We start from the raw sequence: 26804 nt of genomic DNA, 5'->3' as shown, positions 1-26804 counted from the left end.
ACTTTGAGATATTAAGGAAAATAAATAAAGAGGAGTGGAATTAATGGCAGACCTACAAATTAAAAAACAGATTATTTATTCAGCTGGTTCATCCGGGTAGATATGGTTTAATAACTCTTGTTCGACCACAGGTGAATGCTTATCTGAAGCTCTGGCACACGCAGCATGGAAATAGGTTCCTCTGATATCACCATTACATGGGATATGTATTTTCTTGAACTCACAAAATTGGAAAGTAATAGTGGCCATGCAAAATGTCTTGCAGTTGTCGAGTATGTAATTTTGATATGCATTAGTGTTATTGTCAGACGGGGTATATGGGCTGTTTCCCTGTGTGATTGCAGGTCTGGCTTGTATTGTGGGAGGGAAGCAGACAGGAGAAAATAGTATTAAACCTGTCCTTGCCATTCCAATCTGCCTGCATGTTTCTCTTTATCATTCTGCAGTTTCTATCCACTTACGCTATAATTAAGTTTCCTGACCCCTGCCTTGCAGCCTTAACTAGGCATTGGGAAATATACAGCCACTGCAGATCTCTTAGCCTGATGTGCTCTCTCCCTCTCTCCCCTCCCGCCTCCCTCTCTTGTCTCCTTCCCTGTTTCTGAAAATCTCTCTCTCCCACCGTCTCTCTCTTTCTTTCTCTGAGTCTCCATGGCACTGTAATGGAATAAGAATTATTAATCGAGTAATTGTGTGGAACACATTAGTTTGCATTGAATTTCTCTCTCTCATTTTCGATGCTTGATTATCAGGCTGTTGGGCAGACTCTGCCCCCTCCCTCACCTCTCTACCCAGCACACTCCAAACACATAACACATGCCCACACACATACACACACATCTGCCGTGCTAGATCACACTTCCCTAAATGGCATAATCTCCCCCCTCTTTCTCGTGTGCATGCGTGGACACACACATACACACAATGTGTTGAAGTGTGTGTTTGCATCACACCTGATGCTTGATGTGTGTGTGAGGTGGTGTTGGTAAAAGGCTGCTAGTGATGGGAGATTGTCGTAATGTCCCTTTAACCTCCAACCTGTCTGATAAAAAAAAAAAACGCCAGGCACACACAAATAACCTCCAGCATATGTACAAACATGGATTACAGAAATAGAAAAAAACATCAGAGACAGACGCACTGGCACTGACGTTCATCATAAAAAATCCCCTCCTCAATCATAATTAGTCTAATTAATTTAAATCAGTGTTGGATGCCTATCTAAATAGTGACAACACAAAATGAACATCCACCCTGCAGCACATAGCCTCAGCCTATACGTTCCCATAGTGAAACACACCCTCGTAGGATTAGAGCAGAAGAATAGGGGGATTATTATTTCATGACCTTTCAATCCGCTGCCTGTCAGGTTGAACTAAAGCCATATATGCTGCTGGAGGACTAATCTCCTTCTCCCTTTGTGTCCGCAAGGGATGTGTCATTTCTTTATCCCCTCTATACAGATTTACTCCATAAAATAAACTTCCTAGCCTGATCTGATAAGAAGCCATCTCCTTACCGGGATAAGGCTGTGGTGCCTCGTCTCCCTGCTTCCCCGTAGCCGTATTTTTGGGTGTCAGATAACTCAGACGGGGATGGGAACAGTCAGGAAATGCCACTTTGTCTGTCTGGGAGCAGGTGACAACAAAACGACAGTGACTCTGATTAGAAAACACCCTCCTTCTCCTCCTCCCCCCACCACCACCATCACCATTCTCTCTTTTTGTAAAACCACCAAAATCACATATTATCAACACTTGCCAGGTAGTGAGGGAAACACAAATAAATTGATATTTGCAGGCACACATACGGACATGCAAAACTTGCCACATCACAGATACACACACTTATGTTGCTTTCGTAATCATCCATCTTAATTACTGGTAAGTCATCATTGCTCCAGCTGTCAGTCTGACTGAGCCATGATCTGCTGATCTGACCACTGCTGTCCGCCTGTCCTGTGCTTCACTGTCTGTGTTTTAAATTACCTAATGGACATGACTCATATTTTAGCTGCAGGGCTGGATATTAGATTCGATGCACGCAAATATTTCAGGAATTTTTATGAAGCGTACACACTGCTGCCTAAAGGTCACAGCCTACAGGTGGCAGAAATGAGCATTGTGGTTTGAAGAAGCAATGTAGACGAGCCTGAAGCACTGCTGTAAAAAACATCAATAAAATGTACTAAACTTGGCCTTGAAAATTCTAAAATACGGAAGCTCCAACTACTGAAAAAGCGCCTGGTGCTGCAAGGACTCCTGCATCAGAGGGTATAAACCAATTTAGTTATTTTTAAAAAAGTTTTCTTTTAAATTACAACCGGGGGGGTGACCGTGCCTAATCATCAACTGCACAGAACCATTATTAGTCCACACTCTACAGTCTTGACTATTTAAGATTAAAGAAATGCTGTTGAAAACAACAGAGGGAAACACGGGGAACAAAAAAATAAAATAAATGCTTGTAGACAAAAAATCATGTCATGCTGTGCAACAATCAGGAGAGTCGATTTTCAGCAATTACATATCAGTAAGCAGGGACAGAGGTTTGGAGCTGAAGCACAAATACATATTTTTGCTGGTCATTTTAGAAGTAGTAGTAAATCTACATAAAGGTGATGAAGATTGCATTAGGCCAGATCAAATACTCCTTTAACATGTTTACTGTCTATTTATTTCAGGGTTTACAGGGGGAGGATCCGTCTTTATCTGTTTTATTTATGATATTTGAGGTTTTTCTTTTGCATTCATGTAGTTAGTTTCTCCTGTAACAGAGACTGCGGGACTGTTACAGCCACTCAAATTTACCAATTTACCACAAGTGCAAGTGTTGCAATTCATTGAGAGCCATGCAGGCGCTGAATTGTCCTCCTGCTCCGGACCTCTTGCCGCAGCCGGACCTTAAAGCACCTATTCATCTGCTCCTTTTGATTTCAAGCCACTGTTCCTCCTTCGCTTGTTCCTCAACCTCCCAACTCTGTACGGCATTATTGCTCTGATTGGCACGGCGCAACATTTCTGCCTGTCTGCAAAGCAGGATCCCCACACAGGCAGCGACGTCCTCGTGGGTTTTTTTTTTTTTCCCCCCTCCTCTCTCCCCTCCAACACGACACAATTGAAAGGCAGGCGCATTTTCGGAGAGCAGTGGCTATTTACGTGCATACTGTATCACCAAATTGCGTAAAAAATAAGCTAAGGAATGGAAGAAAAAAAAAACTCCAGGCTATCATAAAAGAGACAAAAATGTCTCTTTTAAAATGTCAGAGTTATGGTGATAAGAATCTGAGGATGCAGGGAGGACTTTGGTGAGAAGTGACTAATTACCCTGTGGACCGTCCTGATAGTGGAGAATAATTAGATTCACACAAAAGACCCTAAACCAGCATCTGAATAACAAGAGCAACATTTTCAATGGGAAATTTAATTTGATTTTGTTGCGAGTTCCCTCCGTGCACTCGAAAGGGAAAGTGAGAGAAAAGCATTATAAAGGACAAAACAAAATAAATAAATAAATAAATAAAAAATAAGAAACGTCTTCCCGGGATGGTTTCATGCTTGATTTGGTTGGGGAAAAAAGCTGACAAAACCCACGGTAATCAAAAGACGAGAGTACGGCCTACACGATAGCCTATATATTCACAATTAGACTGATTAGATAGCAAAACACACTGACTAAATATAGATTAAATTAAATGGACTGTTTTATAAGGGAAGCAATGACTTAAAGTTCTGTCATCATTTGTCCTTGTTTTGTAAGAAACAGGTTAAAAATCAAATTATTTATCATTATAAATTACAAGAAATAATTAGCAACTTTAAAAAATATACAAAAAATAACAAAGGAAATTTATGAAAGAATAAATGATACATAAATATACATTTGCCGGATTTAAAGGCCACACAAAAGCACAATAATCTGCCTATATACATATAAAATGTAAAGCTTAAACCCACTTAAAACAAAAAAATATACAAGAAAAATTTAAAACAGCCTCCAGTGGACAATTTGTAATCTAGACTGCGGTGGATATAAAACAAAAACGGGGTGAAATTGATGACTATATGACACAAAAAAAAATTTATTCTCCCATCATTGTGTGAAAGATCCATTTTTAATCACAGCCTATATAGACGGGCATATGCTCACTATGTAGGCCATACTACATGCAGATGGTGTAAGAGTGCTTTAGAAGATTAGAAGATAGACACCCGGCCCACAGTGGGCTGAGAGGAGTGGGCTCTCCTCCAAGACTGTGTCCTATCTCCTCAGGACTGGAAAAAGCATCCTAATCCTTTACCTTTCATAGTGATCTAAAGCCGATTTAAAACTGTCACTACCCTAGTTTGTGTTTATTTCATGTTCATCTGCAGCTCAAGGCAATACTCTGCACACCCACTTATGACATGAGCAAAAAGATGTGTGTGTATGTGTGTGTCTGAGGGAGACGGAGAGCAAGAGACGACAGAATAAAAAAAGAGAGAGACAGAGGAGAAGGGTGCGCTAGCTGACCTGCAGATGTAGGAATACCCTGTGTGTGTGTGTGTGTGTGTGTGTGTGTGTGTGTGTGTGTGTGATCCAACTGAACTAATTGTTAAATTTCCTTTTCATGTGTTCAAACTTCGAGTCTCAGACATCCACCTCTTATTTCATGCGCCGTCTAACAAAACCAAGCAACTCAGCTTGAATTCAATTCCAAAAATACACACTCCCACACAAACAGATGAGCAAACAGTCTCCTTCACACACACACACACACACACTAACACAAACCATTGACCGCTGAGCCGGCAGGCCTATAGGCAGACCACCTTCCTCTCCGCTCCCTCCTGCCCCTCAAGGCCTTACTGTATTATTCTGTAAGCAGCAAGAGCCCAGCATGGACAGAGCTAATCACTGGAGGCAAGGGCTCTCTCTCTCTCTCTCTCTCTTTCTCTCTCACACACACACACACACACACACACACACACACACACACACAGGATGATTGACACACAATGGCAGCAAATCTATGCAGTGCCCCCCTGTCTTGCTTTTTGCTTTCTCTCTCCCATCTGAAAAGACAAGGGGGAGCTTAGTGCGTGGTGCGTGAGTGTGTGTGTGTGTGTGTGTGTGTGTGTGTGTGTGTGTGTGTGTTAGTGGCGGAGAGAGGGGGGGTTGGTGGTGGAGGTGGTGGGAGGTTTACACGGAGTGATGTCCAACAAACTGAGGCAGAGCCAGAGCAGAAGTGAAGACGGCAAAAGATGAGCTTGTGACTAACGCTGTTGCTACCCCTACTCCTAATCCCCCCCACTCTGTCAGGTGCAGCAGCCAATCTGGAGAGAGTCTCAACCCCTCTCATATGAATATGATCCCTGCGCTGGCTGAAGCCCAGTGAACCACTGATCCTGTTATCATCTCACCGGAGAGAAAGAGAGACAGAGAGAGAGACGAGGAGAAAAGAGAAAGGGAAGAAGGGATGTTGCGTTGTTTATTCTTTACTCAGGCCTCACGTGTCCTCCAACAGCAATTTGTCCGCCTGTAACCCCACTCACTGAGCTGAGCTGCTCCATTATTTTGAACCTCAAGGGACCTCTTACTGTAATATGTCATTTATTTTATAGTAGTAGCTCTGTAGCTCAGGCAGTCCAGCATGGTTAGCCATTAATCATGAGGTTGCTGGTTGAATCCACTGCCTTCTGTAGACATCAAACTGTCTTTGAGCAAGACACTGTGGTCAAACACATCAATTTGAAACAGTTTCAATACTCATTTTCCGCAGCATCGATACACTAGTACCCATTGGTGTAGATTTTAAGGGGGACACATCACCCTCAATATTTGCATTCACCCAAATAAAAACCTTAAAGTAGAAAAGGGCTTTTATTTTGACAAAATTTAAGATATTTCTACCATAAACTGATGCAGAAAATTTATATATTTGTGCCGAAAGCACCAAGTAAAAAAATGTCCTTATGTTATTGCCTTGTCAAGGAAAATTTTAACTTGTATGCCCTTAATTTTCTCCATGGTATCTAAAATGGCATCACATTTTCAAAGGTATTGTATTGAGGTTAAAGATTTTAGTACTGTGTCGATTTCTTTCATGTTTTTAATTTTGACAGAAAGCTGATGCTGTTATTTCACAGATCATTCCTGACCTTTTCACTGATTTCTTGGTTTGGAAATTTAAATGTGCCAAACAGGAAACTGGGCAACGCTGTTAAGATGCCAAGTAAAACCACTGGTGAGCAGCATCTTTCTCTGTCTGCTGAAAACTGGCACACAAAGCTAATCCATCATAGCAAATCTGGACCATCCACTATTAGATACATGTTTCCAAACATTAGGTGCAACAGGTTCAAGTTTTTAGTCTCCATACGAGCAATAAACACTCTTGATTCTAACACCATGTCCTGACTGGATGCAAGCGTCAGAATAACACGCTGCATCGCTTTACATCAGACGCTCTCTGTCCACACTGGATCCATTAAATATGGAGCTCTGTCACGTCATGTAGACAAACCACTTACCTTTCAGGTGTGGTCTCAGAGTCCACAGAAAAGACAACCTAGCTTGCTAGCATCCTAGACAATTCTTACCAGAAATGTTCATCTTCCTGGCAAACTTATTTAAGTTTTTTGTAGTGAAATAAAGTATCCTGTAGGTAATTCCTCATTTGAACCTCATCATCAGTTGTCCCTCAATGTGGGTCTTTGAAAGGTAACGACAGAATAAAAATAGAAATGGGGCAAATGATAAAGGTTAGCTCAAAACGGCGCACCACATCACAGGCAGTTAGGACAGTCCAATAGAAAACAATGCAATCCAACTGATTTAGTTGTTGACGCTTGCTTGCCTCACATCCAGTTAGGACATGGTGTAATCGCTGCTCTCAAGGTCTAATATCTTATCCCTCTTGTTATTTATTAAGTTTGTCTTTGCTGGGATAGGCTCCAGCCCCAAAAAGTTCTGGAAAAGACAAGGCTTCAGGTTCTCAGGCTTTGTTTTGATGCTTTGTTAACCCACACAGGAAGTGTTTTTGGTGTTGCAACTTCCAGTTTTGAGGGCTATTAGGATGTATTTTAATTTAATACAAATATTAGTTTATTCATTTTGGTCCTGATGGTGTGAGTTTGTAATGCACCATGAATAGACAAAGGAAAGTGGTTTTAAAAATGCTACAAATGAATTGATTTATTCTTATTTATATTGTTAAATGGAAGATTTCGTGATGTATCACTTGATTCTAACTAGGTCATAACTATTATCATCTAGCATGACGCTTGCTGTAATAAACAACAACAAAAACAACAACAACAAAGTGAGAGATCATCTTGAAAAAACAAAATCCAAGGCAACTCTTGTCTGGTGCAAAAGTTAAAAGGCCTTTATTAAATGGCTAGTTCATGATGAACATTAAAATCACCAACATGTTTCGGCCATGCTCACTGGCCTTCATCAGAGCAATAGTGAGAGATCAAATGGAAGTTAATGCCTTCTGCCTTGGTATAACCCCTCCTTATTTTTTAGACAGTACAAATGCAGACAGGTCAAAGGTCAAGTTTGAGCTCAAGATTTTTATGTAGATAAATAAAACAAAGAACTGCCACATTTCCAGTATTATGCTGACAATTAATTTAACTTGACACCAAACCTGTCGTGAGCAATGTTCTGCTGTCCAAATTAATAATTCTTAGCAAGCTGTAATTAAAAACTAACACTTGTTATTGAAGCACTGAAGTTTTACACATATGAAGAATTTGTCATACATGACAGCAGACCACAGTTTGATTTTGATTTTTTGATTTGATTTTGCATATTTGCCATTTAGTGATTCATATCAACAGCGGCTTGTTATTATGGTGATAATGATTTCAACCACTTTGCCAGAACCTGCCAGAATGAATGCACTGTAATCATGATTTATTTACTGTTGTTTTGACATTGTGAGGCCACTCGTTTTCTGGCCGCCATGTGCTGGTTGCCAGAGGTGACAGGAAGCGGTGTGGTTTATTAAAGAGTGGACAACACTCCAGACTCCACTCACACACTCCTGGTATTGTCACAAGCACCACTCCTACAACACACTCCCTCAAGAGTCATTTCCCTCTGTTTCTTAGGACATGGAGGGCCCAGCCATGGCCTCTGGGGCGCTGAGGCACACTGTGGCGAGTCTCTCGTGGACATGTGCACGCATGGACGTGCACCAGTCCACAGCCGCCATCTCTGCATAGACTCATCCAGATAGCCAACGGATAACACTTTCAATTCAGCTTGATGTTATCGTTTTTCCTTTCTTAGAGAAATATGAACCTGTCACATGGGGCGCCTTACAGATTTGTTGCATAGTTCCATGGTAGATAAATCCAACAATAGGGGCCAAGGCCTTGCCCCTTCTGTACGCACAGTTAACAGGACTGCAGCACTAATCAGTGGGAGAGGATCACATCTGGCCTGACAGCAGCTGCATCACTGTTTAGAGGAGCTGCCAGCGTGAGAAACACACAGGTCGATTCCCTTTTCTCCCTGGACGGAGTGGGTGTTCTTCTCATTCATTTCTTCTTTCTCAGTCCTTTTCTTTGAGCTAGCCAATTAACCTGGGAGCAGTGCACTAATGAGTTCCCTCTGGTGGCTCTGCGCCGCTCAATGGAGGAGAGGAAAGAGCAGGGTGAGTGAGGAGAGAGGGGAGAGAGGAGAGGGGTCAGGGAGGGATAGCACAGGGCTGCAGGAGGGGAGAGGTGCGGCCGTGGCAAAGGCGAAGGGGGGTAAGAGAGTTTTAAGAAAAGGGTGAAGAAGGGTTGATAAAGGGGTGAGGAGAGAGGAGGGGTGAGGACAGAGGGGTTCAGGGCAAAGAAATATGGGATGGGTTGATGCGGAAGGAGAGGGGACAGAGCACCATCCAGTTGGCCACTATGGGCCTATCACCAAGACATTGTCAGCCAGACAATGGGCTTATCAGCCTCCTTTTCACACCAGTCTGATTAACTGGGAGGAATGGTAGGAAGAGGAGGGGAAGGGAAAGGGTACGTCCTTGTACCAGCCCAGTAAATGTCAGAGAGTGGGCCAAGCTGCCGGACTAGCCTCATGGTTTGAGTGTACATCACTGAGAAAATGGGGACAGTTTTAAAACCAACATCCTCCTGCATCAGAGGGAGGTTCTGCCATAATAAATCTACAGCCTTCGTAAATATATCTCACAAACCAGATTAGCGAGGAAGTAGTGATAAGCACCTTTAAGCATCATTAGCTAAATCAGTGAGTTATCAGTCACAGAAACACCATGAAGCACTGTCAGATGCAGTAGATGCAGAGAGTGTGGAAATAAGAGCGGCAAAAAAATCCCCAAAACTGTAAAACTGCGAAAGGTTGTTCGATCTGTCATTGTCGTAGTAAATAATATTTTTTTAGCCCATTAAATCTTACATTTTATACTCGACAAAACAAATCATATCACACCTGTGAAGTGGGAAAAAAGCTACAATATTAACAGAAAGATAGGAAAAAACTAAACTGCCTAATTTGTGGTTGCATTCCTCTTTTGGTGCTTATCCATAAATTAATAATTATGTATGAATTAGTATTATGAATTGCATTATTTCTGAGTGACGCTGCTTAAGAGCTACTAACACATATTTGATTTAAACCGGCCTTGCCTGCCAGCCGCACTTTTCAAGCTTGGTGAGAGCCGTAGAGACCAACAAATGACTAAGAGCAGGCATCAGCAAAATTGTTTGTGTCATTGTTCAATTAGTCTCCCATATTGATCCCGGCTTGTTTGTTTACTTGCTCACTGCTTCCCATTTGTGCGGCCTTGACAGCCATCTGTCACACAGAGAGACAGTGAGAGAAAGGAGGCAGGAGGTGACGGAGCGGGGAGAGAGAGTGATTTACAATGCCAGCGCTGAGATAAAGGTGGATGGAAAAACTTCCAATAGGTTATGAGTGGAGAGTTAATACAATATAGAGGGGAAATAAGGATGACAATGAGATCCTTCGTGATACAGAGCTTGAAATGTTTTTCAAAGTAAAGCTTTTTCATAAATATAAATTCCTAATCCAATGAATCCATAAAAGCTCATGTTCCTGTTGCTGAACGATGCCAATTCAGCGGGGAGTGTTATAAAAGCAATGCTTGGAGCAACAAGTGGTTGTACTCTTCTTGCTCTTCATTTCCTTCTTTTTTTTCTCCATTTCTTTTTTCAAAAGAAAGGATGCAGTAATTAGAGGGGTAGACCAGGTGGAAGTACACAACTCAAGAGCCCAGCGCTAGCTCGCCCTCTCCTCACAGGAAGATGGGAAGAGGGAAATGTGGAGGTGGGTAGAAGAGGGTGAACATGGCTGGAGAGGGGAAAGTGGGAGAAGAATATGTCTAAGTAAAAACAGGGAGGGGGGGGGGGGCAGCAGCCGGGCTTGGGAGCATATTGGGTCAAAGAAAATAAAAAGTGTCATTTAGCCAAAGAAAGAAGATGAGAGCAGTGTGCACGACGACGAGGGGGGGCTGGAGGTGGGACGGCTGGGTGAGGTGAAGGGGAGGTGGAGGCGAGGTTAGCTGTTAAATAAGGTGGGGGTCATAAGAGAGGGGGTGGATGCCCACCGTGATACAAATGAGGGTCTGCAGGCAGGGGGGCCACCCACAGTACAACTTGGCCAACAAAGCTGCTTCTGTCTTGGCCTCCCTCCTCCACAGACCTCCTTGAGTGGGCAGGATTCCATTAGCAAGCTGCAGAACCTGGGGTCTATTCAAACGCTCGTCCAGGCCCGACTGAGTGTGTCCGCGAGCGCACAGACACACACGCACATGCACACGCTGACCCACACACACATACACACACGTGCTTACCGAGCACACATGCATGCACTCATTCACAGTCACTCACTCACACACGCATACACAACACCGCTAATTAATCCTCAGATTACCCAGCCAATTATTACCACACTTGTACTAATTAGAAATTATTTAAAGCATTTCCCAATTAGGGTTTACATGCTCAGTTGGGCAGGAGTCTGCCTCGATAAACCAACTGGTTTTATAGTGGGGGGAAAAACGGCAAGCTCATTCAAATACACACACGCATGTGTGCACACACACTAACACACTCGCATTTCTGGATCTGACTGTGGTAATCAGGCCGTCTCAACGAGTCCCTCTGTTAGGACGAGGGGGATGAGGACAGACAAGAGGAAGAAAGAGAAAGAAATAAAACAACAAAAGACATGCTCCTTCAGTGCAGCAGCAATACTGTAGGTCGCTCTTGTTAGGGCTGGGGACAGTGATTAGGAGAGGCCACAATAAGACCTGCCAGGAAACACATGCCAATTAGGTTACCAGGAGAACCACGGGCCCTCATCGCTATGGGAAACCCACTAGTCTCTGCACCACACGGCCCCCCTCACACACACATACGCACCCATGGCCTTGTGCGCTACCTTTTTTCAACCCTTTGATTACATTATGACATGGGTAAGGGGAGGCCAAAGGGGAAAAAAGAAGCTAGAAAAGAGGAGAAGACACTGCAGAGCGATGGACAAAATGATTGTGGCGAGAGCAAAAGGTTGGAAAAAGCTGAAGTTGGCGTCGGAGATCAAAAGTTGGTTGCTAAGAGGGGTAAACTTTGAAAATCTCCCAGTGGATTAAAAGCCGTCTGGTCAGCCCAACCTTCACTGAAACAATGATGGGGGCAGAGAAAACAAGAGAGGGAGAAACAGAAAAGCAACAAACAGGCTGTGGTGGGATAACAGGGGCGGGACTCCAGGGAGAATTATTAGCGGAGAGAATTACAGGCTCATCCATGGGTGACATGTAAGCCTCAGCCACACACTCAAATGTTTACAACACTGATATTTGCTCAACCGCGATGCTATCAGGCCTCGATGTAATACTCAAAGCTTTTGTTCTGACTTGCACGGCAACACTCACCATGTCTACAGATGCAATAACCAAGAAGCAGATAGTGGCGGCACAATGTTGTCCTGAGGAGCTGTGACATGACCCAGGCAGAACAGAGAGAAAACTCACTCTGGAATATTTTGCGCTAATGTGATGATGGCTGAGATGTTGATTAATGTGCACGGTCCCTGTTATTAAATAAACAGGGTGAATACACAAAATATATTGAATAAATTAGAGCGTGAACCGATCTCCTCCGCAACATCCAGCTCATTAGAATGCATGAGGGAACGATGTTCTGATTGCGACAAGAGTCACTCATTAAGCCATGTTTGTCCCCCGCCAGAGCACCACTCCCTGCACGCTACCCCCCGCTGCCCCTAAACACTTACCCCTCATGCCTGCCGCACACTCCACACCAAATCCCTCCCTACTGCACACTCTCCTGCTAAAAGCTCCCTGACTTAACATCACCCCTTCCCAATGGACGTCACTAACAAACCACTAACCCTCTTTTCACCTCGTCCCCCCCTCCACCCGCCTTCCTCCCCACAATCGCGCATATCCCTCATTTTCCTCCACCTCCACCTCCTCCCTTCTCCTCTGCTGGGATCTGTGTCATCATTTTAATTAATTTCTAATCAGGCGAGAGTAAACTAATCAGGGGAGGCGTTAAACAATGACAGCTCTGCCTGCTCAGCCTCACACTGGGGGCCGCCAGGCTGCTCTGCATGCCGAGAGGAACTGCACATTGATAAACAACTCGGTGTAAGATGGGGCTATCTTCAACCCATCTCCTCTCCCATACATGTTAATATGGGCCGCAATGCAACGCATATGTGGCCCATTTGCATTTCCAGATTGGACATGTAGAGAGCCGTTGATTGATACAAGATTAAATTGCCGCTATTTTACATTTGAAGCCTCTGTACGATCACTTTTATGTGCATTATGTGGAATGTAAAACCATACGGATTTGTGACTGAATAAACATATCAGTTCATGGACGTATGATGGAAATGCATGTAAATGATCAGAATGGACAAATAAATAACCTAACCCTGTCTGAATGGTACAGTATGTATCTGCTTAGAATGGGTTGCACAAAGACTGCAGTTATCTGTAGGCGGCCAGATCCCACCAAGGCTGAGCCATTGTGAGAAACAGACAGAGAGAGGGAGAGAGTGTGTGAGAGAGAGAGGGAGGAAGAGAGGGAGAGGGAGAGCACTTTTGGGCAATACATTAACTGAGACAATGTAACAAGAGAGTGTTGATTAACCTCTTCCGGGCTTACCCTGTGCCTAAAATACCTTAAACCAACATAAGTGAATCATAATTGGCAAATTCTAACTGTATGATTGCGTGACAATGAAGCTGATGACAGATGATGGCAAAAAATTAGTTCATGACCACCATCACACCGGTTGGCAAGGAGACATTTTTAAAAGGTGCACTCTGAGTCTGGCGATTAGCGCGTGATTGGCATCAGTGTGAGCCTTTAGCCTTGTGCAGCTACATGTCTGCAAACTGAGTTACAACTCTTATGGTTTGTCTCAGTGTTGTGAAGAAAGAGGCTTTCATGTCTCTCTCATCAAAGCTTTGTAACCGGACCTGATTTCTCCTCCTGCCAGCGCCATGGCAACTGATGACCATCGACCTAAGGACCAGAGACCATTGGCATAGTTAAATGACACGAAAGCAAACAGACAAGCACTCAGAGACGTAAAAATAATCGCTCACAGACACAATATTTACTTTTTAACTTGGTGTGAAGTTGCGCAACAACAAATTTAAAACGCAAGCTACACTGAAATCAAAGTTTAAATCAGACACATGACTGGAAACGGAGAGGATATTTGAGTGAGGAAAACTACACAGAGATGGAGTGTGTTTTTAAAAAGATTTTTTTTTTAAAATATCACCCCCTCCCCTCCATCACCACCTCCTTCCTTGCCCTCTTTGCCAAGTATTAGATTCCCATGCCAACCGCTTCCCTGGGATAGAATAAGGATTGCGGAGGTGGGAAGCTGAAACCCTTCCATAACATGTCAAACAACGCTGGAATCCAAAATGCAAGAGGGAGAGAAAAAGGGTTAGAGGCAGATTTTCTACAGGGAGAAAGAAACTGTCACATCATCAGATTGGTTATTCTAAGTGGAGGGATGTGGGTATGGGGGCGGGGAGGGAGGGGCGGGGTGGCAGAAGCTTGGGCTGGCAGAATCTGGCAGCGATACACGATGGCGGTATTTCCACTAAAATAATCAGCCCCCAGGCAACGGAAGGGGGTGGGGGGTGATGCGGAGAGGAAGGGGGGGTGTGTTGTAGGGAAGAGAGACACAGAGAGGTTAGGGATTGTAGGGCTAGGAGAAGGAGACGGGGTGGGTGAGGGAGAGGGAGGATAGAAGGGAGGGAAATAGCACGATGGAGAGAAAGAAAATCTGGGAAGCTAACCAAGGAAATCCTGCTTCTCAGATATGCAGCTGTGGAATTAAAATTGGTGTAAAAACACGAGAACAAAAATATACTTCACACTTCACAAGCCTATTGAAGGGTGGGGGGGGTTGGTTGGGGGGTGGGGGGGTGGGGGGGGGGTTGTGCCACTCTATGCTGGCACTGATACCTCAGGCGCAAGGGGTAAACAGCTATTCTCCTCACTTCACTTCGTCTGGTGCAGTGGTTTCAGGGTGTGAGTGAGTAAGTGTGAGGTGGGGGGGGGGGGATTGGTGCCTGCAGGGGTCTCATCAGGCTACAGGGCGAGCTCAAGAGAGAAGACAAGAGCCCCTCAAAGATCAAGAAACACAAAAATGCCCCATGAAACAATTTCTACACTTCTGCGTCCCCTCGAGCACATTGCGACGAACAGCGAGGCATTGATTCATGATCAAACGACCGTGATCGTCACTCAAATTCAATAATAACAACCTTCACAATCAAAAACGCTCTAAATATACTGTACCTCCACTTCAGGCCAGGATTAGGGCCTTTCTGTGCGCACATTTGTGTTGATGTGCTGCATTACGGAACAAAGAACTATCAGAATCGAAAACAACCATGCAAACACACAGATAAACGACAAATCAATTAATTTTATACGTTGTGAAATAAACTGTACAAACAACGGTGCGTCTGACTGCCGAAATATGAATGGTTATTACAAAGAAATTCTGCTCAGGAGAGCGGGACTCCCTGCTGTGTACAATGCACTCAAATCCAGGACGGACAGACAGAGGAAGAGGGAGGTATCTGTGCGTATACATGCGCTCTCTCACAGACGCATTAACTGAAAGTTGAAAGGACTCGAAACAATCTTTAAGTTGCATTTCACTCCGCAAAACCAAGCGGCTTCTTTCATGATAGAGGAAGAAAAAACTAATTAATGGCTGTGAGGTCTGAGAATCATGTTATCAAATCCAGCCCACTGGAGTGTGACGCCACTAAAATAATACAATCATCAAGCATAATGAGCGAGTTAAGAAGTTTCTCTTAATGCATGTATGGGAGTAAATGGTTGCAGCTGAGCATTGTGTTATTTCATCACTGTAGAGACTTGATCTTAATACAAATCTCTGTGTAACACAGGCCTATTCATGCAGCCTGCCTTTCCCCTCTGGTTCAATTATCATGTGCTCTTTTGCGGAGATATTCAATTAAAAAAAGGCTCCTCCTTTAGTTTTATCAGAAAATAAATTTGGCAGTATATAAATAATAATTTCAAGATGCTGTGTGCACGCAGGGTTGTGCATGAGAGTGTTTACATTTTACTTAGTCAGTTTAGAAGAAAGTTGAGAAGTAATATCCATTCTGACAAACACAATTATGAATTTAAACATGAATAAACTGGCTATTTGGTATTTTTATTTCTGTTTTTTTTTTTTCTTTTTTCAAATTAAGATATTCAACGAGGCAAAAAAGAACTCTCAATTACAAGATGAGAGTGGAATATTGGAAATAGAAGGACAATTAAGCGGCCATGAAATCATGAAAAGAAAAGCGAAAGACAGACAGAGCAGCAAATCTACCTTATTCAGTGAGCGGGGTTTTTGTTGGGAGTATTCTCTACTGAATTTGTCGGCTTTCATTTCATTTCTCTGACATTCTCTCTGTCTGACCATCCAAGTCCTCTCCTGAGACCGATGAGTGGAAGCAGAGTTCCAGAGAGAGCTATCAGGATTAGGATAATTAATATCATCTCATTTCACTGTGATCCTCTCCGCGGCCCACTGCACACACAAGGACGGGATGCAGTGAATATTGTGGAAAGAGTATCCAGTCGGCTGTCAATCTAGGCCACATTCTCCCCCCCCCCCCCATCACCAACACACACACACCCCAACTCACACACACACGCACACACATCCTCCTCGGCGGCTAAATTGCAGTTTGAGAGACGACAGGGGAGAGGCAGCGGTGGCAGCGGTGGTGGGGGGGCTGCCGGGGCCCGAGGGACGCCATACAATGGAGCGTGCTGCTGACCAGCGTTCAGGTGAAATTGAATTGGAAATCTTCCACGGCTGGTTAGCATAACAAAGGGCCTCGTGGCTTTAGACAAAGGCTGCTTCTCTAATGCACAAAATCAATCTCTCTACGGGCTCGGTGCATTGTTCCCTCCCGCCATACAGGTGTTCCTTCAATGGTCCTTAATCAAAAGTGTCAAAACAAAGTTAAGAGTTATCTCTGCTCCTCCGCAGCTGCTTCTGCAGAGCAGAAAGAGGGAACGAGACCAGACGCTCGGGATAGCAAACAGCTGAGCGAGTGTGTGTATAGGATGCTGGATGCATTCAGTGCATCCTACACCATGATCTGTTGGTGCTAAAGTTGAGCCACTGAGGAAGACTAATCTCATTCCCCCGTCCAAATGTGAGCAACTGGTGCTCTCTGATGCGATCACTGAACAAGGAGGCAGAAGTTTGACTTATTTCAAAGAAGAGGAAGATGATGAGAGAGAGGGTGCAAGATCATGTTTGTACAGGTGCAGCCTCCCTATCAGTTTTCGTCTCTACCTTTAATTAAAAGCCTGATTGCTAATATTGGTAGTAGCCGCTATTCTCCCTGAAGGCTGTTTAACAACGGGAAAACACAAGTACGGCTCTTATGAGCAGCCCCCCCAACTCCGTCATGCTCCAATACTATAACACTCGACCCGCTCTCTCTCCACTTCTCCGCAGGCCTGAGACCTTGACTCATTCAGGATAGACTGAATAAAATAAGAAGAGTTAAAACACTAAATACAGACCTCAGCTCATGGCCTCTTTCTCTTTGCTTGTGTGGGCTAACTGATTCATCCAGTGAGAGACAGTAAGTGTTGTCATTCCTCCTCACTCTCGGTCCTGCAGGGCTTGTAAAGTGATATTTATACAAGACTTCAAGGGCTTTATATGACACTGTGGTGGTCATAAATCAAAACGAGTACAGAGAAACAGATCCAGCCTTACATGACTCCTATACATCCCTCAACTTGTGTTCTCTCCTTTATGTTCAGTCTCCCTAAAGCCAGTCAGGATACAGAGCTGTATGCATGTCTCATGTGCTCTATAGAGTCGACGCTGTATGTTTTGATGAGGTAAGAATCTCCGTCGCCTCTCCGTCTGTGGATTACCACATAAATAACAACATAAATAATCTGTAGACTAATCCCATCTCCTAATAAGTAGCATCATAGACGAAACGCCTCCACTTTGACAGCCGCCAGACGACAATCCATCAGTACACACTCCCTTCAACATTACACTGCACCACGTGGTTTCAAATGTCAGCTGAGTGGCAGGGAAATCTCCGTATAATACACTTTAAACTGACATGTTCGTGATTGTGACAAGGGGATCGTAATGTGGATAAAATCGTCTATCATTTTATAGCACCATTAGCCATATGCAGTGTGTTATGACATGCTCCATTTTGTAGATGTAAATGTTTTCAGATAATACCTGACAAATCAGATCATTGATTTGCAAAATCTCCTGCAATGGCCTCATACAAGCAGAGATGTTAAAGTGGTATTTTACTACACCACAACAATCTAACAAAAAAACAAGCTGACAGGTCTATACCTACTCACAAGTCCAACCTTAATTGGCACTATCAAAAGAAAGACAGAAAAGTGATCTGTTTTTCTCTCTTAACATCCATTTCCAGTCCTCAGTGTCCTCTGCAGAGAAAATGCAATACTGAAAAAGAAAAAGAAAAACACTGGAAACCAATAAATCCAATTCAACTTTACCGATTTTCCAAAGCACCATCTGTTTGTCTCAGGCCCGCACTAGGCTCCACTATCACCCTACTGTACTTCATCTACATTGACATGGAGACAGATACATTTCAAATGTATCCCTTTTTGTCACATTCACACTAAGTCGCAGTTTTTCTCCTCAAAATCCAGGCTTTTCAAAAACAGTCCACAGACTGTATAAATATTACAATGGCAGCTGCTTTTGAACAAGGAAAACTGAGCTTTTTGGAGGCAATAATATGACTTTTTTTTCACAGCCTACTTTTTAAGAACTCATTTTGGCCTCTCACTCTCTCTGTGGTGATTCACTGTAGATGTTAATGTAGCTGATCATGCAATACAGGTGTTGTCATTACGCTGTATTTACATTTATTTTGTAAGATGACTTTGCAGTTGTAAAATTAGCAGGTAGCTGGTGTGTTTAGGTGGAACATGCGATTGCATACAGTGAATGGGAAGATGCAAGTCGGTGCCATTGAAGGGTGAATTTGCCTGGGGCAAGTTGAAAAGATTTCAACTGAGAAAAACAACATTTGTGGATTTTACTTTACAAATGTACAGGGACGAGAGAGATGAAAAAAACATGGTAGGATTCCTGGTCAGTTCTGAGATCAGTAAGACACTGAGCCGAACACAACCCTTGGAAATAGAATGAGAATATAACAGACCTTCCCATTCAAGTCAATACAGCAGGATGGTCGGTACTGCGGCCATTTTTTTCATATGTACTGTTGCCATTACAACTACTGTATCGGGGTTACTTACGTACAAACAAACTGATTTGCAGCAAGTCGTGAACTCACTGAGGTCAAGTTTTGCAGTAGCAACCAAACAAGCAGTGTAGCAGTATGTTTTCAAATAAGCAAACCATTACCTTTACAATATTACGGTAGCTATTATCTCTCCGTTTCTTTTCTTGCCATTACTTGCATGTTTGTTGAAATATCTAAACTGAAACTGGAGCCTCTAAAGAGCGAGTGCGAGCCACTGCTCAGCAGACAGCTGAGATAATTAGAGAATCATTCTGTAAATTTAGGATTTAATTGGACCAAACCAGAGTTGGTGATTGTGGGGACAGTGGACTAACTAACTAGACGACTAACAAGACAAACTAAGACAGTTTTGGTGAGTTTTATTTTGTTTTTGTTGGGTTTGAATGAAGTGTGTTTTACGATGACGTAACAAGGCACTTAAGCTAATATTAGTCTTAGTTCAGTAAAAGAGAGACAATTGGATTGGTGTACGGTTGTACTTTTCTGTTGAATAAGGGAAATAGGTGTGAGAATAGGCAGAGTTCTCAAACTAGAGAGTATGACAATCAACTACAATTGCCATCTTCTTTTGTACCAGTCAAATGACCACAGCAAACAGTTCAATGTCTGTTCTCTCATTTGACATCTATATTCAGATTCAGATTTCTTTATTGTCGTTGTACAAACATACAACAACGAAATTCAGGTGGACTCAAGGACTGGGCTCATATATATAAATAGTAACAAAGCAGCAATCAAAAATAAATAAATAAATGCCTCCATTCCACTTACATTCTGCCATACACTCATTGCCAATGTATGCAGTTAAAATGGGATTTAAAAAAAACTGCTAATGAGTATCATTGCACATAAAATAAGTTATTCAGGGCTTGACGCTAACTTTTTTTCCCAAGGAGCACATGTGCTCCTAAGTTGAAAAAGTAAGGAGCGCACAAAGAACTTTAGGGGCACAATGTAAATTGATCAAATAATGTGTTTTCCATAATAAACGTGATGCAAATAGACATTTACAAGCAAAATTATTTAATGAATTTGTATACAAAATGTACAGAAAGGTAAAATCATCAAGTTTTGAAAAAGTATTGCAATTTAATTTTGTCTTTAATGTTATTATCTTATATATATTATCTTTGCAATATGATAATCTTATATAATGTTATTACTATCCTAAAACATTCTCCTGGTCCTCTGAAACTCTGCAGGACTTATTTCCACGCTGCCCAGCAGCAGTACCGTGGTGAACGGTCCCTAACTGCGGGGAGAATGGAGCAGGCTTCCCTGGAGGTCCGCCGCTTTTCCCGGTCCCTCTTCTCCGCCACACTTTGACTTATTCCCACCCAGCCGACAGCCTCGCCATTGAGGACGGTCCCTAACTGCGGGGAGAACGGAGCAGGCTTCCCCGGAGGTCCGCCGCTTAACCCAGTCCATCTCCTCCGCCACACTTTGACTTATTCCCCCCCAGCCGACAGCCTGGCCATGGAGAACGGTCCCTAACTGCAGGGAGAACGGAGCAGGCTTCCCCGGAGGTCTGTCGCTTAACCCGGTCCATCTCCTCCACCACACTTTGACTTATTTCCACCCTGCCAACAGTGGGACTTATATTCATTGTGCCGACAGTGGCTTGGAAAACCGCCCATAACTGTGTCACACGGGGAAGAGGGTAGAGGGAAGGCAGCTGGAGTTCCTCCAACATTTGCGGTTAGATTATCATATTTTTTTATTGACAAAAATATAGGCTGCTTCGGCTGATTTTTTTACGCGCACATGTGCCCCCAAATATTTTTTACAGTTCGCACACACCTATTTTTGTCGCAAATGCGAGTTAAACGCTCACGCTGTCGAGTGCTGTTATTGCACTTAAGAAAAGTAACTGTAATGTGTTTTAGTGGGGTCACTTCAGGTCAGAGTTCAGTATAGTAATGGCTTTGCGGTTGAGACTGTTTATGAATCTTGTGGTGCATTTTTGATGGACCTGTAGCATTTTTTTGGAGGGCAACAGTTCAAACAGGTGATGAGCAGGATGGAATAAAGGTTGTTATTTGTCATTTGATTTCTATAACACAAACACACACAGTTTTCTAGCTAGCTTACAGCTAACACATGTAAAGTTGGTATACTGCCTGTTTGGGGTGAATAAATGGACTGGAGACGGTCAAATGCGTGTGAATGACACACACAAGGCAAAAAGTCGCGTTGCATCCTGTCTGAACACACCTTCACTTCCAGCTGTTAGTTTCACATCTCTCAAAGGCACGTTGCTGTCCTCAACCTTTACTGAAAGTGTCTCTATGCGTACACACAAAGTAAGTGCAGATCAAAAACTGAAGCAAAAATAAAATAAGCAAAATTAAGAACGAATGAATGAGTATTGTTGGTGATCACAAGACATGGCAAAGGTTTACCCAAAAAAGGAAGAGCTTTTTTTCAGGCATTTTACCAAGGACACAAATCCAGACAACATCCTATAATGCTAGTGTGGACACTTTTTTTTTTTTTTTTTTTTTCAAATACACATCAAGAGCATTTTAAAAATTAGCCGGCTTACTATGAACTTAGACTATTGCTCTTCTCACCTCCTCTATCTGCCGCCAGCCATCCACCAGCCTTCAGCTCAATCTCTCCCAGCCTCTGCTGCTCCGGCCCTTGGGAGGACTCATGCAGACCAGTTGATTAAAAATCACTTAGTGGAGAACACAAACAAAGCTGTCAGCCTTTGGCTTGCCCTTGGGATTGGAGTAGGGGGGAGCAGAGGAGGGGTAGCACGAACGAGAAGAGATGAAGGGAAAGAGGAGAAGAGACACTTATGTGGTTGAGTTGCATTTAAAGGTTGACAAATGCCTTAAAGTAGGAACTAGCTAGGACTGTGGAGAAACTCATCATTACTGAATAAACACATAATATACATTTCCATATCTTTTGTTTTGTACATCTTCAGCCTACTTTTGAGATCTAATCATCTTTTCTTCTTCATGTGAAGGATGCTCGACTGATTGAAACTGTGCAGTCAAAAGTAAGGGATGAATGGGATGGTGGATGAGTTTATTTATAGTATTTACTTTCAAATCAAATGACCCAGGTTCATTTCCCAACTCATGCCAGGAATATCTGTCCTTTGTTTAAGTTACGACTGCCTAAACCTCTCTTTAAAAGGCCGCTCCATTTGCTGTGTTTAAGCCCACTGAATGTTTTTGTAACCTTGTTTGAGGTTAACCAGTAGAGTAAACATTTTATCTGCTCAATTCATTTCAAGCTACACCACTGCAGTAATGTTACTGCAAGTGGGGGTATCCTTGAATCTTCTTTGATGGCGCATTCATGGAAGCTCTGGCACTGAGAGTTGGCTGTCCACTGAAATGTAGATGGATGTACGTATAGATGTGGGGCAGTTTGCTCATCCTAACCTTGAAATGTTTTTTTGTAGCCTCAATTTAACCAGTGGCTAACTTTTTACAAGCAAAGAAGTCACAAATAGACGGCAAGGACAAATCCAAACTGTCACAAAATCCAACACCTCATAGAAAAGGGCAATCTTTACTGGGGCTGCAGTAAAGTTCTTTTTCCAATGGACTAAAAGCTCAGTCCACAAAGTGTTTACAAAGACAAATGCACATCACAATATCCTAATGCCCAAGGTGACATGTTCAAACAGGCTGTTTTGTTCAACAAAACAGTCCAACTTCAAATGTAATCGTTTCAAAAATGACTTGAAAGATTGATCCAATATCAGATTTGATGTTGATTAATATTCTGTCCATCAACTAAACAATGATTTAACTGATCATTTTAGCTCTAATCTTCAGTCAACAAGACTGTGCCTGTGATTGGGCTTGCGCCACCAAATACAACAACACGGACAACTGAAACAGTTAGTCGACAGCACTTCCAGATTTTAAATCTGCCTTATGTGATAGAAAACTGAATGTCTTAAGGTTTTGGACTGTTGGTTGGACTTATATAGCAGCCCAGTCACCAGAGGAAAATGTCGACAGGTTTTTCCAAACCACAGATCCTTACATTTGTACGTTTCATACATATCACTGTTTCTAAAGTGACGTAGTTCTGATTACATGCAAATTAGCTGACTTCAGGAGGTGGAGGGGACGGTGGCTTTAAACTCCTTTCACACAAATCTCTTGATCAGCAAAGATGAGAAATACCATAAAATTAAAACCAGTAATTTAAACCAGTTTCAATATTACTTTTATAAGTAACAGACAGAGAGAGCGTTACAACACTCGTTTTATGGCACCCAAGGATTACAGCACCCGGCATATCGACACAACACCTCCTTTTATCCCCTTAAAACAATATTCAAAACTTGGATTTTTTTTTTTATGAAAATCCATGTCCGTTATTTTGATTGGTGGATCCTTACATACTAAAGAAATATGAAGGAAGTCACCACCTTTTCTCTCCTTTCTTGTTTACAATGCCATAAATGAATTACACTTACGGTCATGGTTTCAGTAAAATTAACTGAGCGAATGAATCGTAGAGAATCTAACCAAGCTAACGATGTGTAGCATCTTCATTTGACAAAAGTTTTAACATTTTTATTTGTATGCGCAAAGCAGCTAACCAACGTTAGCTCCAGTGGATAGCTGAGAAGTCAGTGGGCTTTAAGAGGTTTATGTTCAAAGAACCTCTATAAATAATAATGGCTTCCCAGCCCCAGTGGCAACCAGACCTGGCATCCAATTGTATTTATTTGTCAAAACATGTAGCCAGACCCGGTTAGTAACAGGGACTTCACATTTCATTTAAGTAATACAGTGGCCATTTTGAATGTTTTTGTGGCATCTCAGCACGCTGAACTGCTAACTCTGTCAAATACACCACACTCGACTTCACCAGACCCCCCATGCAAAAAGGATTGAATGCAGGTATCGTTTGACATGAGACATTTCAATACCACTTGGTACTAGATTATTTTGGTCGATACCTTAAAAGTATAGTGTACTAATACCCAGCCCTAGACATTGGTGGCATTCATTCGCCTCGATAACAGAGGCGTTTGTTCCACTAAAACTGTGTTTTAAGCTAAAACATAAACTTTTCCCAGCAGTAACCACACTTGAACCACAGCTTTGTTGAAACACAAAGAAACGTAAAGTTTAAATATATCAGCTACATATTAATTTACAAATGTTACATATCCGTGGTAGGGCTGCCTCTTTGAAAGTCAGAGATTTGAATCGTCACTCAGAGACCCCTCAGTTGACTGAGAATGCTTCAAGTCGAGCAGTATTTTAATTTATTTTGTGCTAGTCAGTGTGATGTGCAGTGTTCTTCTAGGGATGTTCTGGTCCCCAGATTTTGCTGCGGAGTGAGCACTCTTGACTTTCACGCTACTCTTTGGTGCAGACAGTTGCTGACATGATGCAGTGGCATGGAGGAGGAGAAACTTTTTAATACTATAAGGCTCTGAGATAACATTATCTTCTCTCATCTGCTTGGAAGTGAATTTAGAGCTTACAGATACTTAATACGACACAGTCTCTGGCTTTTGTTTGATATCTAGTGTCAGCAAAAAATGTTGTTGCACACTTCCGATCCTTTGTTAGTGCCATTAGCTTTTTTACTATGATACATGAATGCTGCTGTCACACTGAACATCCCGCTGAGCCCTGTACAAACTTTAAAACTTATTATGGGGAAAAAATTGTTGAATAGTCATATTAAAAGGCTGAATCTGATCATATACATCCCTAATCTGTGGTTTCCAGAAATGTACATTTATTCTGGTGATTGGGTTGTTTATAGACCAAACGATAAATTCATTAATCAAGAAAATACAACATGATTGAGCGCTACACTCAAGCAAAACATCATGTCACGGCTGATCCAAAGCCATTACTTTACATGTCCGTCAAAGGTTCACTGCTGCAGAACCACAGGAGGCAGAAACAGATCAGTCGGTTAGAAATTAGATGTGTCAACACATGATGGCCGTTACTGGTCTGATCATATTGTGACACCCATGTTGTTATTAGTGAGCACACGTGAGCACACACACACACACACACACACACACACACACACACAGAGTGTTGTGCATACACATTCACACACATGTGCAACAGACACACGCACACAGCTGCCACTGACAAGGGTAAGGCAGCACGGCCCCAACGGTCTACTGTCCTTCACTACCAGATGGTAGTTCCCACTGGCTCTCCTGACACACACACACACACACACACACACACACACACACACACACACACAGAACAGGCTGTGTGATATGACACACACATTTGTTGTACGCGAGTGGGTAATAGTCATATTGAGCCCATAATATTCTGAGTTGAAGGACTTGCTACTTCTATGTCCTTTAACAGGTGCAACAAACACGCTCCTCAACACAAACTGATCACAACTGCAGAAATCTTCACCTCCACAGTGCTGACATTACTGAAAGAATCTGCACGTGATTGATTTGTATTATGCTCCTGTAGGGACAGAATACCTAACGCCGACCTGTGTAAACATCTCCAGCACATACGAGCAAGGTGAGAAGTGTCTCTGGGGAGGAAAGTTGAAAGACAAATTGAGAGTACAAAGTAAAGAAGAGGAGTATAGACAGACAATGAAAGAGAGATAACAGGTATATAAAGAGAGAAGAAGAAGAAAACAATGAATATGGAAGTCTCCCATGGCTGCAGGAGCAAAGTCACCCCCTCAGTTTCCCCCGCTGGGGCCTTTAAGGGTCAACTGAGAACTAAGAGGCACATTGGTGTCCAGTGCACTGCCTGCGCAGACGACTGGAGAAAGGATGGAAGAGACACAACCTTGTTTGGTGAATTATACATACATCCACACACACACAGGTTATACACTCCCTCACGTCGACCCTCGTTTCCGCTGTTGTGAGCCTCCTATCTTATTTTTGCTGACCTGTATATGGAAGGGTTGACAGAGGTGAGCACACAATCTCCCGACGCCCAAACACAGAGAATTGGATCACCCCTGGGCTGACCTCGTCGGAGCAACGCCTTGCCTATCTGCACCCCGTGCGGTTGAGGGGACCGTTTAGGGCAGACGGTGACCCCTGCGTGGCCCCTGGGTCCGCTGCTCCTCTGCCTCGGCTGCCGGGCAACATGACAACCTATACAAGGCCCTGTCAGACACATGATTGACACGTTCCCGCCCATCTCGACCAACATTCACACCCTCCCCGGCAAATTACCCCAAAACCCAGACAGATGATCGCATCTTGGCTCCCTATTTGCGCTCTTGTCGTCTTCCATATGTTACACCCACATACGCTCTGCTCTGTCTGACACAATGGATTAATTGTGTCAAATGATGTTAAACTGGCTGCAGGTAAATAAGAGTTTTCTTTTCTTCTGACTGCCTCAAGCTAAAGCGAGCCACACCAAGGCCACAAGACTGGCTCGGTGTAAATGAAAGAACGGGTTACGTGGTGACTAAATCAGAACAAACACGCTGCATGTTATTTAGTCACTTTAAGTTTTTCCATTTCTATTGTGATTGATTTCACTGCTGCTGCGGGCAGTCTGATCACGCACCGCTCTCCATAAACCACAATGTCTGCCATGCCTCTGCCGTACCTGCGGTTGAGATTGGCACACACACAAACAGAATCACAGGCGCACATACAGAAAACCCACATGCGCACAAACACAAAGAAAGAAAAAGAGCTACAGTACAGTACATCAACAGTGGCCTAGATAAACACAATACACACAAAAGAGTCACCCCATGAAAATAACCCTCCATCTAAGCATCACTGCACTTATCTACTCATAAACATAGGGATAAATCAATTCAGTGAGAAACACATATTTTTTTCTCTCATTTGAAATTACAGCTGCGGGGACCAAAGCTAGCATGATAGCATAGGTCAAATTCACTAACCTCTTCTCTCCATGGCAACAGTCTACCTCTTACAAAAAAAAAAAAAAAAAAA

General features: G+C 43.0%; 1 protein-coding gene across 4 annotated transcripts in view; it reads right to left on the bottom strand.

The window, feature by feature from the left end:
* Nucleotides 1-26804, bottom strand: part of sox1a (SRY-box transcription factor 1a) — a 111827-nt gene that overhangs the window by 70002 nt on the left and 15021 nt on the right. Inside the window, exons 2-3 of one of the 4 annotated variants that reach the window (XR_007450781.1) lie at nucleotides 21445-21594; nucleotides 1520-1628 (exon numbers count right to left, since the gene is read on the bottom strand). The exons of 1 other annotated variant lie outside the window; for it this stretch is intronic. The gene's annotated coding sequence lies outside the window, so the exon portion shown is untranslated. The remainder of the gene's footprint in view (nucleotides 1-1519; nucleotides 1629-21444; nucleotides 21595-26804) is intronic. 2 more of the 4 variants (XR_007450782.1, XR_007450784.1) reach the window with 2 other exon arrangements.

This window comes from Epinephelus fuscoguttatus, linkage group LG13 (genome assembly GCF_011397635.1).
Source record: "Epinephelus fuscoguttatus linkage group LG13, E.fuscoguttatus.final_Chr_v1".
NCBI lineage: Eukaryota > Metazoa > Chordata > Actinopteri > Perciformes > Serranidae > Epinephelus > Epinephelus fuscoguttatus.
The sequence above is the reverse complement of the archived record's forward strand: the minus strand, read 5'-3'. Positions and strand labels throughout refer to the sequence as shown.